Below are 13,425 nucleotides of genomic sequence, written 5' to 3' on the forward strand. Positions count from 1 at the left end.
GCAGTTGTGGAAGGATGGGCATTGCCCGGGTCATACGTCATTCTGCCCTGCCATGGTCTGCTGAAGACCAAGTGGATGACATCAAATATTTCCTGGCAGAGCCCCATGAGAGGGCACAGACCACTGGTATACTACCTGTACTTTCATGTTGACTCCCACGCCCAGAGAGACAGAAAATGTTTCTCAAGAATCATGAACACTAATAAATTGTTAAAATGTTTAGGCTAATGACTATCATTCTGCAGTTAAACCTCCCTTAAAAACCTGGAGTGCTCTGATCTGGAAGACACCAGCAGTCGTGTGGTACTGAGGGCAAAGAGAGGCTGGTGAAGTCTTGCAGCTGGCAGACAAATGTCTTCATTTAAAGCAATACAGCAGATATGTATTGATGGGATTCTCTGAACTGAAACATACATCAGCTACTCTCTCTAAACAAGGCATTCTCTATAATTTCTTTCAAAGAATGCAGTGCTGGCCTTTAAAGTGATGATGTTATGTGGCAGTTCACATATGTAATGCCTTATATAACATTTACAAAAGTTGTTATGCTTCTCTTACTTATGAAAGTTTTGAGTCTCTAAAAAAGCAGGCTGCAATAAACTTATACTGAAACTCACTGCAAATCAGACTTGCTCTGAGAACAAATTCCACCAAGTAACAAATTTCTCTTCTAAGCCTGAACTCGTATGTTCATTAGAGAGCATAAGGTCTGCACTAGCATATCAAGCGTGCCCCTAAAAATAGCCTTTTTGCCATCCTCCAGCCCTTTGAGGATCAGAGTCAAGCGAGGCAGCTGAACGGTGCCGGAGTAAAGCCTCGGCCCGTGGACAGATGTTTCTGAGAACAGGTGGCTGGGGTTGTCCCTGGATTTGCATGGCTATGACAGACACCGCAGACCTCACAGACTTCAAAGGCCGAGAGCATGACTGCTAATGATCTGTGGAGAGAGGAAAGAGGAGTGACTAGCTAGTGGGCTAGCTTCGGAGGCGCCATACAGACAAGCACTTCCAGCACAAAGTCCATGGAAAAGTTTTTTTTTCTGCTATGGAATGTTTGCCATAATGAGGTCATGATTTTTACTACTGTTGGAGGGTCATTTGATCCTTGAAGCAAAGTGTTGCTGCCTTAAATGCAAAACATTTGTAAATGTTAAAATACAATAGGCTAATAATTACAGTTGTATTAGGTAGGATTATTACAGGCCCGCAGCACAAATTGTCCAAAATATGCAGTATCTTGGTTGGCTTGATAGGATTGATCATTACAAGGGACTCAATTCCTACAGTAAATTACCCCAAATATCATTCTTTGTATGTTATCATGGTAAATGTTTTATCATATACGATAATCTCATGATAATACATCATTTATCAAAGTTTGTTTTTTTTTAAATAAAGAAACATAAGACAATTTTAAAGCAATGGCCCATTGGAATGAAGAATCCTGGATAAAACAACATTACTCATAGCTAAATGTATTTGGAAAGACACTTTTCTTTTAAGACCTTTAAAAATCCTCTCCCAGAGCTTGAAACCAAGCATGAACTCTTCAAAATCTGACTTGATGAGATTTCTTCTTGCAACGCAGCAATTAAGTCAAACAAGTCCAATCTCTGCGTCTACCCCCCTCCATCTGTCATATTTTCAGCTTTGATCTCCTCTAACCCCCTTCATTAAGCAAATACAACACACTGCCACTTAAAGTTCGCAATGGAGCCCTTAACATCTAATAAATAATGCATTCACCTCGGGATCAAAAGATGAGATGAGCACCAAGCAAAGGGGTGAACGCACGGTTGTCTCAGACAGAGCTAAATGTATGCTGAATGAAATAGGAAACATGGTAGTACACAAATGAAGCACAAAGACTCAGTCAAGCATTGGATTAATAGGTGATTATGGATGCAGTTGTTTCCACCTATCAATCTGAGGCACAGGGGTGAAATGTAATACCAGATAGCAATATTAACAATGCATTTAAAGTAGTGTGATGTCCTGAGTGAGAAGAATGATTAAATGGGAGAAGAATGCACTTCATTGGAACTGGTTAGAATGAGGCTCAGCACAGCACTATATAACATGGCACCAATAGCCACTTTTCCACCAAAAGTACCCGGGACTTTTAAGTCCCCAGATTTCTTTTCAAGGAACTAAAAGGCTCCTTCAGCCCACTGTTGTGTGCGTTTCCACCGTGGTCTAAAGACCTGCGAAGATTAGGCAAATTAACCAGCTGACGTAGGCTGTAGCCACACAAAGCGATGCACAGGCATCATTATTTGTAACCACTATCCATGAGCAACATTTATAAATGAACATCAGATTTGACTGGAATATAATGAAAAACTATAGGCTTTGCTTGACCATTAAAGCAGCTTTTTTGTGTGGGAGTATAATGAAGAGACACACGTGCGTTGGAAGAACGTGATGTTTAACGAGCTTTAATTACCTGCTGTAATCAGCTGTTCTGCTTGTTTCGGAGAGGAGAACGACTTCGGCTCCATGTAGAGACTTCCTGGCTGATGAAAACTTAAAACAACAACTTCCGACCCAGTATTTAGTGTAACTCCGTCAGCTGTTCATTGTAAACACACCGCTGCAGCTGGCTGCTATTTCCCAGTTTTGAATTTAATGCCGACATACAATCTCAGGCGGACATCGGCGAGATGTGTGGATAACAAATTGGATAAAACCATCAAGTTTTTAAAATAATTATATATAAATAATAAAACACAAAAATAAAATCGCGACAGTTTGGAAGGTTATTAAAACATTTACAGTGACAAGAGCTGCAGGACTCACATCTGTGTCGCCTGAGTGTTGGAGGAACGGGATGTTTAACGAGCTTTATTACCTGTTGTAATCAGCTGTTCCGCTTGTTTTGGAGGAGGAGACCAACTTCGGCTCTGTGTAAAAACCTCCTGACTGATGAAAACTTAAAACAACAACTTACGACCCAGTATTTAGCGTAAACACACCGCTGCAAGCTGGCTACTATTTCCAATATATTTAATGCCAACATACGATCTCAGGTCGACATCGGCGAGACTTGTGTGGCTATTGTTGATTGTGATTTATTGGTTTGCAAACAAAGGTGGAAAAGAGACAAGCGGTCGTAGAAAAACAGCCTACATTCTCCAGTTAAAGCCAGTAGCCTCTACTCGCCCACTGCAAGGCAAGCCCCACCCCCCCAAAGTACCGGTACTTTCGGAAAGTACTACCCCCACCCGAGCAGGGACTTTTTAGGGGGTAAATTGAAAACCCCAGAAGTACATTTAGACCCTGGTCCCTCCGGTGGAAAAACAGTGAGTTCCTCCAAAGGTTCCGGGGTATAGTTCCTTTGGTCGAAACGCAGCTTTAGTCACATCATCAATCATAGTACTACTAGGTACTAGGAGAGATTGTTTCTATAAAAAGAAAAAACCTCAAAAACTAAATAAATGATCTCGTATTTTAGATGAGCGCCCCTGTGAGGCTGACATGCTAACAATGCAAACTTGCTGATGTTTAGCAGGTATGTTTACCATTTTAATCATATTATGTTGGCGTGTTAGCATGCTAAAATTTGCTAATTAACCAATAAAGAGAAGTACAGGGACAGGGTAGGCTGATGGGAATGTAATACGTTTTGCAGTTATTTTTCAGACATTTTGACCAGATGTAGGCACTAGATGAAAAGTCACCAAAATTACTACAATTCATCCCGAGGGGGGCATGAATGTCAAATATGCCACAAATATGGATCTTATGGCAGCTATAGGAAAAGTCAGGGGAACCATGAATAACAGTAAAAGAATTGTAAGAACTCATTTTGCGATGTTGAAATATTTCACAGGATAAGTTGAAAATGTTGTCCTGATGACAGTGCTAGAGGAAACGTCATGGGCTTAGAGAAGTCATTAGGATTCATCGGGGGGACCAAAGGTTGTTGAGATATTTCAGTCTGGACCAAAGTGGTCGACCCGCTGCCAACAGCCTCACTGCTAGCTTGGCTATAGAATTCCATGATTGGTTTATGTTTTTTTGCTATCAATCTTTGTGCTAGAGTAGCATTCCAAAATCAATCCCTAGTATACAACTGACCTCTCTGCGACTTGCTATTAATACAATAATGTACCCCATCAATTAAAACTACACACTACACAAACCCCATGTGATAATATATTGTGGCAGGCCGGCTTTTTCCAGTGTGTGTGTGAATAGACAAATAGTGTCCTCCTATTTCAGTTCACTGGGCCTTACTTGAGGTAAAGTGACTTGAGTCAGCAGGGGGGCTTTGACTACATCTTGACTTTATTACCCCCCACCCTTAATCCCACCGTGACCTCTTTCTCTTCAGTGCCATGTTCAAATAAACATCCAGAAAAAAATTTATTCCTCTCTCTGTCCACTAATGTTCTCTAGGTTCCCTCCTCATCTTTCTCTTTTTGTTTGTTTTCTCTCCCTTCATCCTCTGACTGGAGACGCTCCATGGCCTGATGCGAGTCATCCCGCGACCTTTGCCAATCAAAGCCAACCCTACCACACACACACACACACACACACACCACCCTGGTTCAGTTTGGCAGTGGGATTAACGTCTGTGTTGACTTTACGTCCACTAGGATGTTACTGTGCTGCTGTATATTCATGATCTCCTTCAATACAGACAGTCATCCAAAAGCCTTTGAATGGAGTTTAAAGAGGGGATCCTGGAGTTATTCCTTGTTCACATAGAATAAAGAATACCTTTCGGAAAAGCAGGAAATGGCTCTATCAAATAGCCATACACACTGAGATCTATAGTAACACCTCAGCAGGCTTTCAATCTCAAGAGGACAGCATGCTGTGTCTAAATCGCCGACACAAAATGTGCCTCTCTACAGGCCCTTGGAAAACCCTGGAAGTGTTGTGTTGTCTGTACCAGCCCTACCACTCACGCATGGCCTTTATTGAAATTACATTTAGTCGCAAGGTGGCCTTAATAATGTGGGCCCTTTGTAAATGGTCCTATTTTTGTCCCAGCTCCCTTTCCTCCTGTGTGTTTTCCGTAATAGGAATATCATCTCTAGGCTTTCAGTTAAAAAAGGGCCCTCAGAGGTAATCGCCACCATCTTGGCAAAATGCAAACATAGCTAAGTCTCTCCAGAGAAGCTCAGATACGTTTCCCCTTTAATAACATATTTTATTAAAGCAGGGTGAAAACAATTAGGGGTGGTGTGTGTGTTCTGTGTCTTTAATAGAGGCTTTATTGAATAAGCGTCATCCCATCCGCTGAGGGAGAGCCTCTGAATTTGACACAAGTAGAATTGCCTAATGTTTAAATGTGGGGATGGGGACGCCTACGCCTAAGCCTACGCCTACAGGGATTGGAGGACTAATTAAATTACGAGTTATATGCACCAAACTTTAGGGCAAAAATTGCCGTCCAATTCCCTTTCCCTGACAGGAAGAATAGCAAATGCTCATTTAGTCCATCCTGACACTGTGTTAAAGAAAAATGGATCCAAGCTGATAAAAAGTTTTAAAGATTAGTGAAGGGATTATCTTGTGGAAGATTGGCTGATATAATATATGAAAATTCTGCTTCTTCTTTATGCGTCGCATGTGCATTTCTTGTCAGGTGCCAATAAAAGGCCTTAAGGAAGTCCCACAGACTGGGAGGAGAGAAAGAAGAAGAAATGTTTGTGGAAAGAGACGGGCGTTTCAGTCAGAAATTGCCACAAGTTAGTAAGTCCTAATCGCACACTAAGCACTCAGCAATTCTGCTTTGTGTGTTTTTCCTCAGTGAGGGGAAGTTCACTGTTTAATTACAATACTTTGAAGTCTTGCTTCATTCAGACTGAATGAAACGATCAACCGTGCTTATTGCAGTCCTGCGACAGCCACAGATAGTCAGAGCGTGATTAATTGATTGCTGTCGGAATGTAAAGACATTTTCCAAAAATATAACGAAAGATGCTTCTGAAAAAAAGTGCTTACCCTGGCTTTAAGTTGAGGAAGGGTTTTCTGACTCTTATCGTAGATATTAGTAATTTTAAATTACCACTGGATAAAGCTCAATTAACTGGTAGTAAGTAGCAAAATACATTTCCAGCCACCAAAATTGAGTCGCTTTATATTCATTGCAATCTGAGGTCTTTTATTTCAAAAACAATTACACTTTGTTTATTGTTTTCCCCTCACCTCCTTCCTTTGCGTAGCACTGATGTGTTCCCTCTCAGTGGGAGCTGACTCCCTGTAGCTTCACCACCTCACCACAGGGTGCAGCTGCGTCGAGACATCAAAAAGCATCTCAATCTGTTTATGAAAATCCCAATACCACAGACTCACAGCCAAAGAGAAGTTCATCCCCTCTTACTCAAAGCAGTTTTACCACAGGGATGCACTACAGTAGCAACTTCATCCTGTGTGAGTCTGCTGCTGCTGCCACACTGGCTTTTATAGAGAACTTTGTGAGAATGATCAGATATTCTGTTTGTTTTGCTGCAAGGGATTTAAAGGAGAGCTTGGGAATTATTTTAAGACAGATGCCATTAAACTGAATCACATGCATGTTAGAATGCCTTCTAAAAAGCATGTTGTAGGTATGCAGATAAAAATCATAATTTGTTTCAACAAACAATTTATTTACCATTCAGTTCTCTCCATAAGCCGTCAAAACCAAGGAGAAAACGAATACAATTTTGGCTCAGGCAAAGATTTTTCTATCAACTGATTCATTTGCATTCTGCAAGCTCATACATTTCACAAACTCAATTCCATCTTCATTTTACACCAGACTTGGAATGTGTTTCCAGGCACTGTGCGATTTGAAAAACTATTGACGCAGTAAAATTATCTAGTTTTTGCACTGAAGCCAAATGTGGGGGTTTTAAATGCATAAAGAATAAGTCGGAACAATGGGAAAGAGAGGGAGACGTATGTGCATGCAAAAAAAAAAATCTCCATGGACAATACTATCCTCAGGGTTATAGTTACTGACTGGGAAGTACTTGTATTTTACACTATATCTATTGTCTGATGTTAAGAATTAAAGTTGAAAGGTGGTTTTTGCATTTCAACTTCAACTAAATGTCCTATTTTAAATGAAATTTCATTCACAACAAAAACATTTTCATTTGTTCTCATAAGCACAGCAAAATAGTTGGATAGAATCAGACACAATATGTTCACATGAAAATGTTATAATAAAGACCATCCCTGTTTCACATGCAGGTTTTGACACTGCTGCAATGCTCAACATCAAGGTAAGGTAAATGACTGCATCTCTTTAAAGCGACCTGGCAGCTATGGGTGTGATCAGACAATGGACGACAAAATGAAACGACCGTGAGGACGAAAGTGATACTTTTGAAGCGCAAGGCCTGTCACAACACATCAAAGCAAAGCGACGTTATCAAATTTGTCAAACTTTGAGGTGATTAGGGCTCGTCTGATGCGAGTGGACAGACAGATGGTCCGGCCTGTGAAATCCAAGCCTCATTTAAAGGCAGGCTGGTTTTGAGCATGTGGGGATAAATATGTAAACCCAACCTGCTCTGTAAAGCAAACGTGCCTCCTCTCATTCCCAGTCCTGCACCGTCCTACATGTCATGCATTCATGCATTCCGGGGCCATTGGTTATAACGAAGTGTAAAATAACCTTCAGTACACCTTTTTGGAAAGATATGGGAGGTACCAGACTGAAAAATGGAAGGCGCAGAAATTCCTGCTGGTACAGATCATTTCAGGATGGAGGTTTCAGAAAAGGGAACATAACAGAGAGAGAGAAAGAGACCCTCCTTTGTCTCTGGTTTGAATCAAAGGCTTACGGAAATATGTCTTGATGGAAGTAAACTGTTCTCAATGGGAAACATGTGACCTCCGAAGTGGCAAGGTAGTTTGAGGAGCCGAGAGCCACTCTCTCTACCCGTGAGAGGTGCGTTGTGAAGCGCCACAAAATCTACAGGGTGCCTCCTTTTGTTTGTATTACAAATGGCCCTGCATAGGGTGAGAGGTCAAAGCGATAATCACATACGTAAACACACCTCTCCTCCTGAGCAGTGCTTTGGAGAGCCTCCTGCTTGACCCCGCTGTTTCTGGCAGGTAAATGTTTGCAATGCATCAACATACAGGAGTAGAGCGCCGCACAGTGCAGTCAGTGTTTATTGGATCTAGTCTTTCAAACAAAGAAAAGCTGACGCAAAAATAATGGTACATTCTCACAGACCCACATGTGCAAGCAGGCACACACACACACACACACACACACACAACAGCTCTCTAATTAATAGCTCCTTTGCCTCATGAGTCTGTGAGGCAAGTCCACCCTAATCCCTTGGCACTTAGTTCAGAGTAATCAGCGCACAGCAAAGTCTGCCTTTGGAACACTAATTAGCATCATTGATTTTCTCCTCAGACTCTGACATGCAAATAGCCCCAAAACAAGTCACTTTTTTAAGAGGCCCTACCAGTCAAAAAAAAAGTAAAAAAGGACCATAGTTCATTGTTTTAGCTGCACTAGTTCAGACACAGAGAGGCTTGAAATGTGGGTTAAAAACAGAAGGAGAATGTTTCATTGAGTGTGACAGGATATAATTAGAGCGTGTGTTTACTGACAAATTAGCATGTGGTGTTGATTGATAATGATAAAATCCAAGTACTTCCACAAATGAAGAAAAAGGCAATAATATGCAGTGTTTAGGGCGGGTGGATATTGGCTAATGCAGGGAAAGAATCTCAAAGCGTAACTGGCTATGTTTACACTGATACACTAATTAAGGTATCTCTCTGGTGATTACTTAGCCAGTCAGTTTAACAACTTCTCTTTCTGGTAAACTGCAAAGCCTGCAGCCTGAAACGCGCAAGCGTGTGAGGTAACTTCAATAAGAATTGCCAGTGTCCACATGCCGGGGGGAGAAGTAAATTGCAAGTAATGGACTCTGAGAACGCCGAGATGTTTATCAGACTAAATGAACAGAATCACTAGAGGGATGTGGGGCACTGCATGTGTGACAACATGCCAGAAAGAGTCCCGATTAGGAGTGATGGCTGCCATGAATATATGTATTAAAAGTAGGAGTGAAACTATGGCTGATCATTCAGGGCAATCAATTCCATTACACTCCAAATGTGTAATGTCAGTCAAGCATGCCTCTCTCATTCTTCCCTACTGCTCTCAGAGCCTCATAAACACAATATATATGGCACACACTACCAAGTTATTGTATCCTATAATTCAGAACAAGGATGGGATTGTGCTATTTCTGTGCTAATTAGCTACTGGCCATGTCCAAAAAGTGGAATCAAAGTGACCACAATCATCCCTCGCCTTCTTAACAAGAGCGGGTGAGGAAACCATCACAGCCTGACTTAACCAAAACCCTCCACTGGCAAATCCATAAAGGGAAGGAAGAACAAGGAATTAGGGAGATTTTCTGTCTTCCAAGTACACAAGCCAGATGCCAATTTATCGCTCTTCTCTTATTCTCTCTCTATGTTTCTGTTTCCCTCTCTTTTTCCTCCTAATCGGGCTCTTATAATTTTTCTCTCTCACTCTGCGTGATTGCATCCATATGCTCTCCAGGGATAGATGGGGTCAACCCCCTACTTACTCACGCCACAGTGAGGCACTGACACTTGTGAGAAAGCCCTTGTGCAGACTCGTGCACATGCGCACACACACACACACACACACACACACACACACACACAGTGTGATTGTCTCCATGCAGCAGGCCCAGACTGTGTAGCCTCAGTGCTTAGCGGAGAGGATGGGTTTTGGGATTTTCATGCCAACACTTAATTCAGCATCATGAACATATATAGTAAGTTACACTGCGGTGATCCACCTCCTCCTCCTCCTTATACATTTAGTATTGGCCCCTGAGAAGATCTGGCATCAATTAAGTGGCGCTCAGAGGAACTAGGCTTGATGGGGCCCAATGGATCCTTCTACCTTCAATCCCCTCTTTTGTTCAGCAAAGCCAGCAGAGGTCGTACATTTGAACACGAAGACAGCACGCAAATTGCAGTCACACTTGTGAAATAAGGGCAAGGCCAGGAGAGGGAGAAGGAATTAGGCTGCCTTCCACCAGTGGTCCAAATCCTTTCCTCTTTCCATCTAAGGAGAATACAGCAGAGACACACATACACACACTAGAACCAGTTGTTAACCACTCAGCTGTGGCGGTCTCCCCTCTACGCAGGGCAAAAAAGCAGATGAACACACCTACAACCAAACACGCAAAGGCACACAGACAAGCACGCATATTTTGAGCCACCAAGGAAACATCACAACAGTTGCTGTAAACACAAGTAGTTCAGACAGTTTACTATGCACATATTGTGGTATTTCTCTGTCTTTAGACCAATGCCCCTGCGCGCACTCACTGTCCCTCTCACTTACACACACACACACACACACACACACACACACACACACACACACACGATTGAAGGACATCGATAAAATCTGCTATAATGAACCCCTCCCCTAGACCTTGCCTGTGACCTTTGGGAATCCGATTTACTCTGCCACATCTCTGATCATATCTCTGCTGTCACTCATAAATAATGGCAAAATGACAATGGATGATGCATCTACCCAGACCTCCATTGACACTGTGTATATTCAGCACCCCAATCCACATCCAACAGTCTGTATGTGGGAGAAAGATGAGAACTCTTGTATGAATACAGCACGGCATTTTCACACTGCTAGGAGCAAGAGTCTCTTTACCTTTAAAGCTACATGGGCTAACTAAACAGTAACTACATTAGCTTACAGAAAACCCACTGCTCTGATAGCCTTTCACACACACACACAAGGTAAATAAGATAATTTTTGACCATTTATACGCAACTACAGCCTTTCCTCAAAACAGACATTTTATCCCCATTCATAATGGCTGCATTCCACTCACAGTTGATGCAGGCACTGATCATTGTCAAGCTTGCTCACTGGCACCTCTAAATGGAGAAGAGCCATCACTGAGAGGTGCACAGGCAAACAGACTGAATGCTTGCTAACTAGTAGAGGCCAGGGGCGACCTTTTGCTAGGTTATGCATATTCTTAGGTGGGACACCTCCAAGGAACCGCTACACTTGTGGCTACTGTAGTACAGTATTTTCAAGGTTAGAGTCTTTGGGGGGTGTTTCTAAGAGTTTCATAGAAACATATAAGATATTAAAATTAATAGCAAACACTCTGAATCAAAGTTGTGTTTAGACAAGAGTTTTACTTCCAAGAAGTTATCTTGCTTCATTGTATCATAACGTATTCAGTGAATATGTCTAAATTATAGCGTTGATACAGTGTTCCGCTACTTCTGAAGAGCAAGGTGGTCTACTGAGTACACACCTGAGCAACACTTTTCATCTGGGTAAGTAGTGGTTTGCACAGGGGTCAAGGGGTTAAACCTATTTTAACCGGGAGCGATTCAGTGACCCGCTACCTCAGCCCCAAAACTGTGGTCACAAGATCACAGAGGGAGCTCTCAGATTAGCACGCCATCCGTTTTGAAAAATAAGGAGCGTGTTCTGCTGTCTTAATCCTATGAGAGAAAAACCTCAATCGAGACCTTGACCTTGCAAAACCACAGACTTAACAGAGAGCTTTGATTTGTCAGCGGTGACCACAACAAAGCTGGCCACACTGGCTGTCAGGGCCGAGGCTGCTGCTGTCTTACACATGTCATGTGGGTCATGTGACACTGAGGTCACAGGGGATTTCAGATATTTTCATGTGTTATAGCAATAACAGTAACCCGCTACTAGCTAAAGCCCAAGTTTAATAATAACAATAATCATAATATTGCCCAAGGAAACATGCTGCATTTCAAATTTAAATCAGTCTAAGGCAATTACGTCAGGGAATTGTCCATTTATAGCAAATGCTTATAATGTTAGATTTGGTGGGAAAGGCTCTGCTGTTTGAGGGAAAGAAGAATCCAAGCAGCAAGAAGCATTCTGCTGAGAGAGCCAATTCCCTTAATAATTTAATCTTTATTAAATCAACAATACAAAATACCACATGGTTGGTGGATGAAGCTACAGGAGCAAACGGCTCTGGCATGAGTATAACTATCAGAGTAACAGTGATAAATGTCAGGTTATAATCTCTGCGCTGTACACCTGCATGATTAAGACTGGAAGTTACTAGCCAATCAGCTGAATCTTTACAACAAGCATGCTGCAGTTCCACGAATGCTAGCAAAACCTTTCTCATCTGAGATGTAACTCAATGATATTGATTACTAAGATACTAATAGTTTCTTGATTCAAGGGAAGTATTCTACAACTAAACTGTACCAAGACTACTTAAAGAAATAGGGCCCATGTTGCTTTTATTTAAGGCCTCCTCTCTTTTCTTAAAGCTAACCAAATCTGCAACATCAGCTATCGATTCTATTACGATGAACAGCCATAGGCCAAGTCTGAGTTGTGTAGTAATAAGCTCAATAGCATAGCTGAGCTAACAGAAAACCCCCAAAACAACTTCAGACAGGCAAGGGGGAAAAAAAAAAATATATATATATATATATATATATATATATATATATATATATATATATATATATATATATACACATACATACATACTTACTGTATACAGTAAGTTAGTGATTAAATTATAATTGTGGGTGTTATCAACAAGACAAGCACATGTCAGACAACACCACCAGAAATTAGCTGCTGCGTTCAATAAAACGTTTTTTATTACTACCAATGCAAATTATTAAACAGAGATTCAGAAGCATAATAGCCAACTGAGCAGCTAGCAGGTCAACATCACCTGAAACCAGGCAGAAGTAATAAATGCCAATAACTGATACTCATCACAAACTGAAAAGTAACAGCAACGCCACAGCAGCGAAGCTAAGCCAAGAAATGAAGCCATAACTAGCTTACTGTCACTGCAAAGCCAACAAGGCCCGTACAAGCCAAAATAGGCTACGCCATATCACTAGCAATGACTGAAAGCACTATCAACACAGCAGTAGATACTTAGCTCTGACCCCGGGATAACGATGACGAGTCAAAATCCGGTGTAAAGGGCCCTGCCATAGTGGTTGTGGTCCGACAGCAAACACAGGAAAACTTGGTCTCTGTCCTGGCATCTGAAGTGTTGGCTGTTTGACAGCCAGACGATTATTTACTCCTTCATTAAGTCTCCCAAAATGAGAAGCAAGCACTGTGTCAGGTCACCTTGACATGAGAATAATCAGAAGAGTAACGGTGATAAGTGACAGGTCATAATTTCCGCAGTGTGCACCTGCATAAATATGATTGGACATCTGTGAATAAGCCAATCATTGTGAAGCATACTGAAAACAGCTTAAACAGCCAATCAGCCTGCACAATACAACTTCATTGCTCAGCCTGAACTAGCTATGCTTAATTTCTATGAATTTAATACATTTATGATTATTATTATTTCATACCATTTACATGATCACTTGTTTT

General features: G+C 41.6%; 1 long non-coding RNA gene across 2 annotated transcripts in view; it reads right to left on the reverse strand.

Annotated features, from left to right (window-relative positions):
• The window catches only part of LOC119900579, a 114,127-nt gene extending 100,913 nt beyond the window's left edge, over positions 1-13,214 (reverse strand). For both annotated transcript variants that reach the window (XR_005444079.1, XR_005444078.1), the window contains exon 1: positions 12,978-13,214. This is a non-coding gene — a long non-coding RNA (uncharacterized LOC119900579). The remainder of the gene's footprint in view (positions 1-12,977) is intronic.
• Between the last annotated feature and the right edge of the window lie 211 nt (positions 13,215-13,425).

Source organism: Micropterus salmoides, unplaced genomic scaffold (genome assembly GCF_014851395.1).
Source record: "Micropterus salmoides isolate LMB-PRFRI ecotype aquatic unplaced genomic scaffold, ASM1485139v1 Ms_hic_scaffold_13, whole genome shotgun sequence".
NCBI lineage: Eukaryota > Metazoa > Chordata > Actinopteri > Centrarchiformes > Centrarchidae > Micropterus > Micropterus salmoides.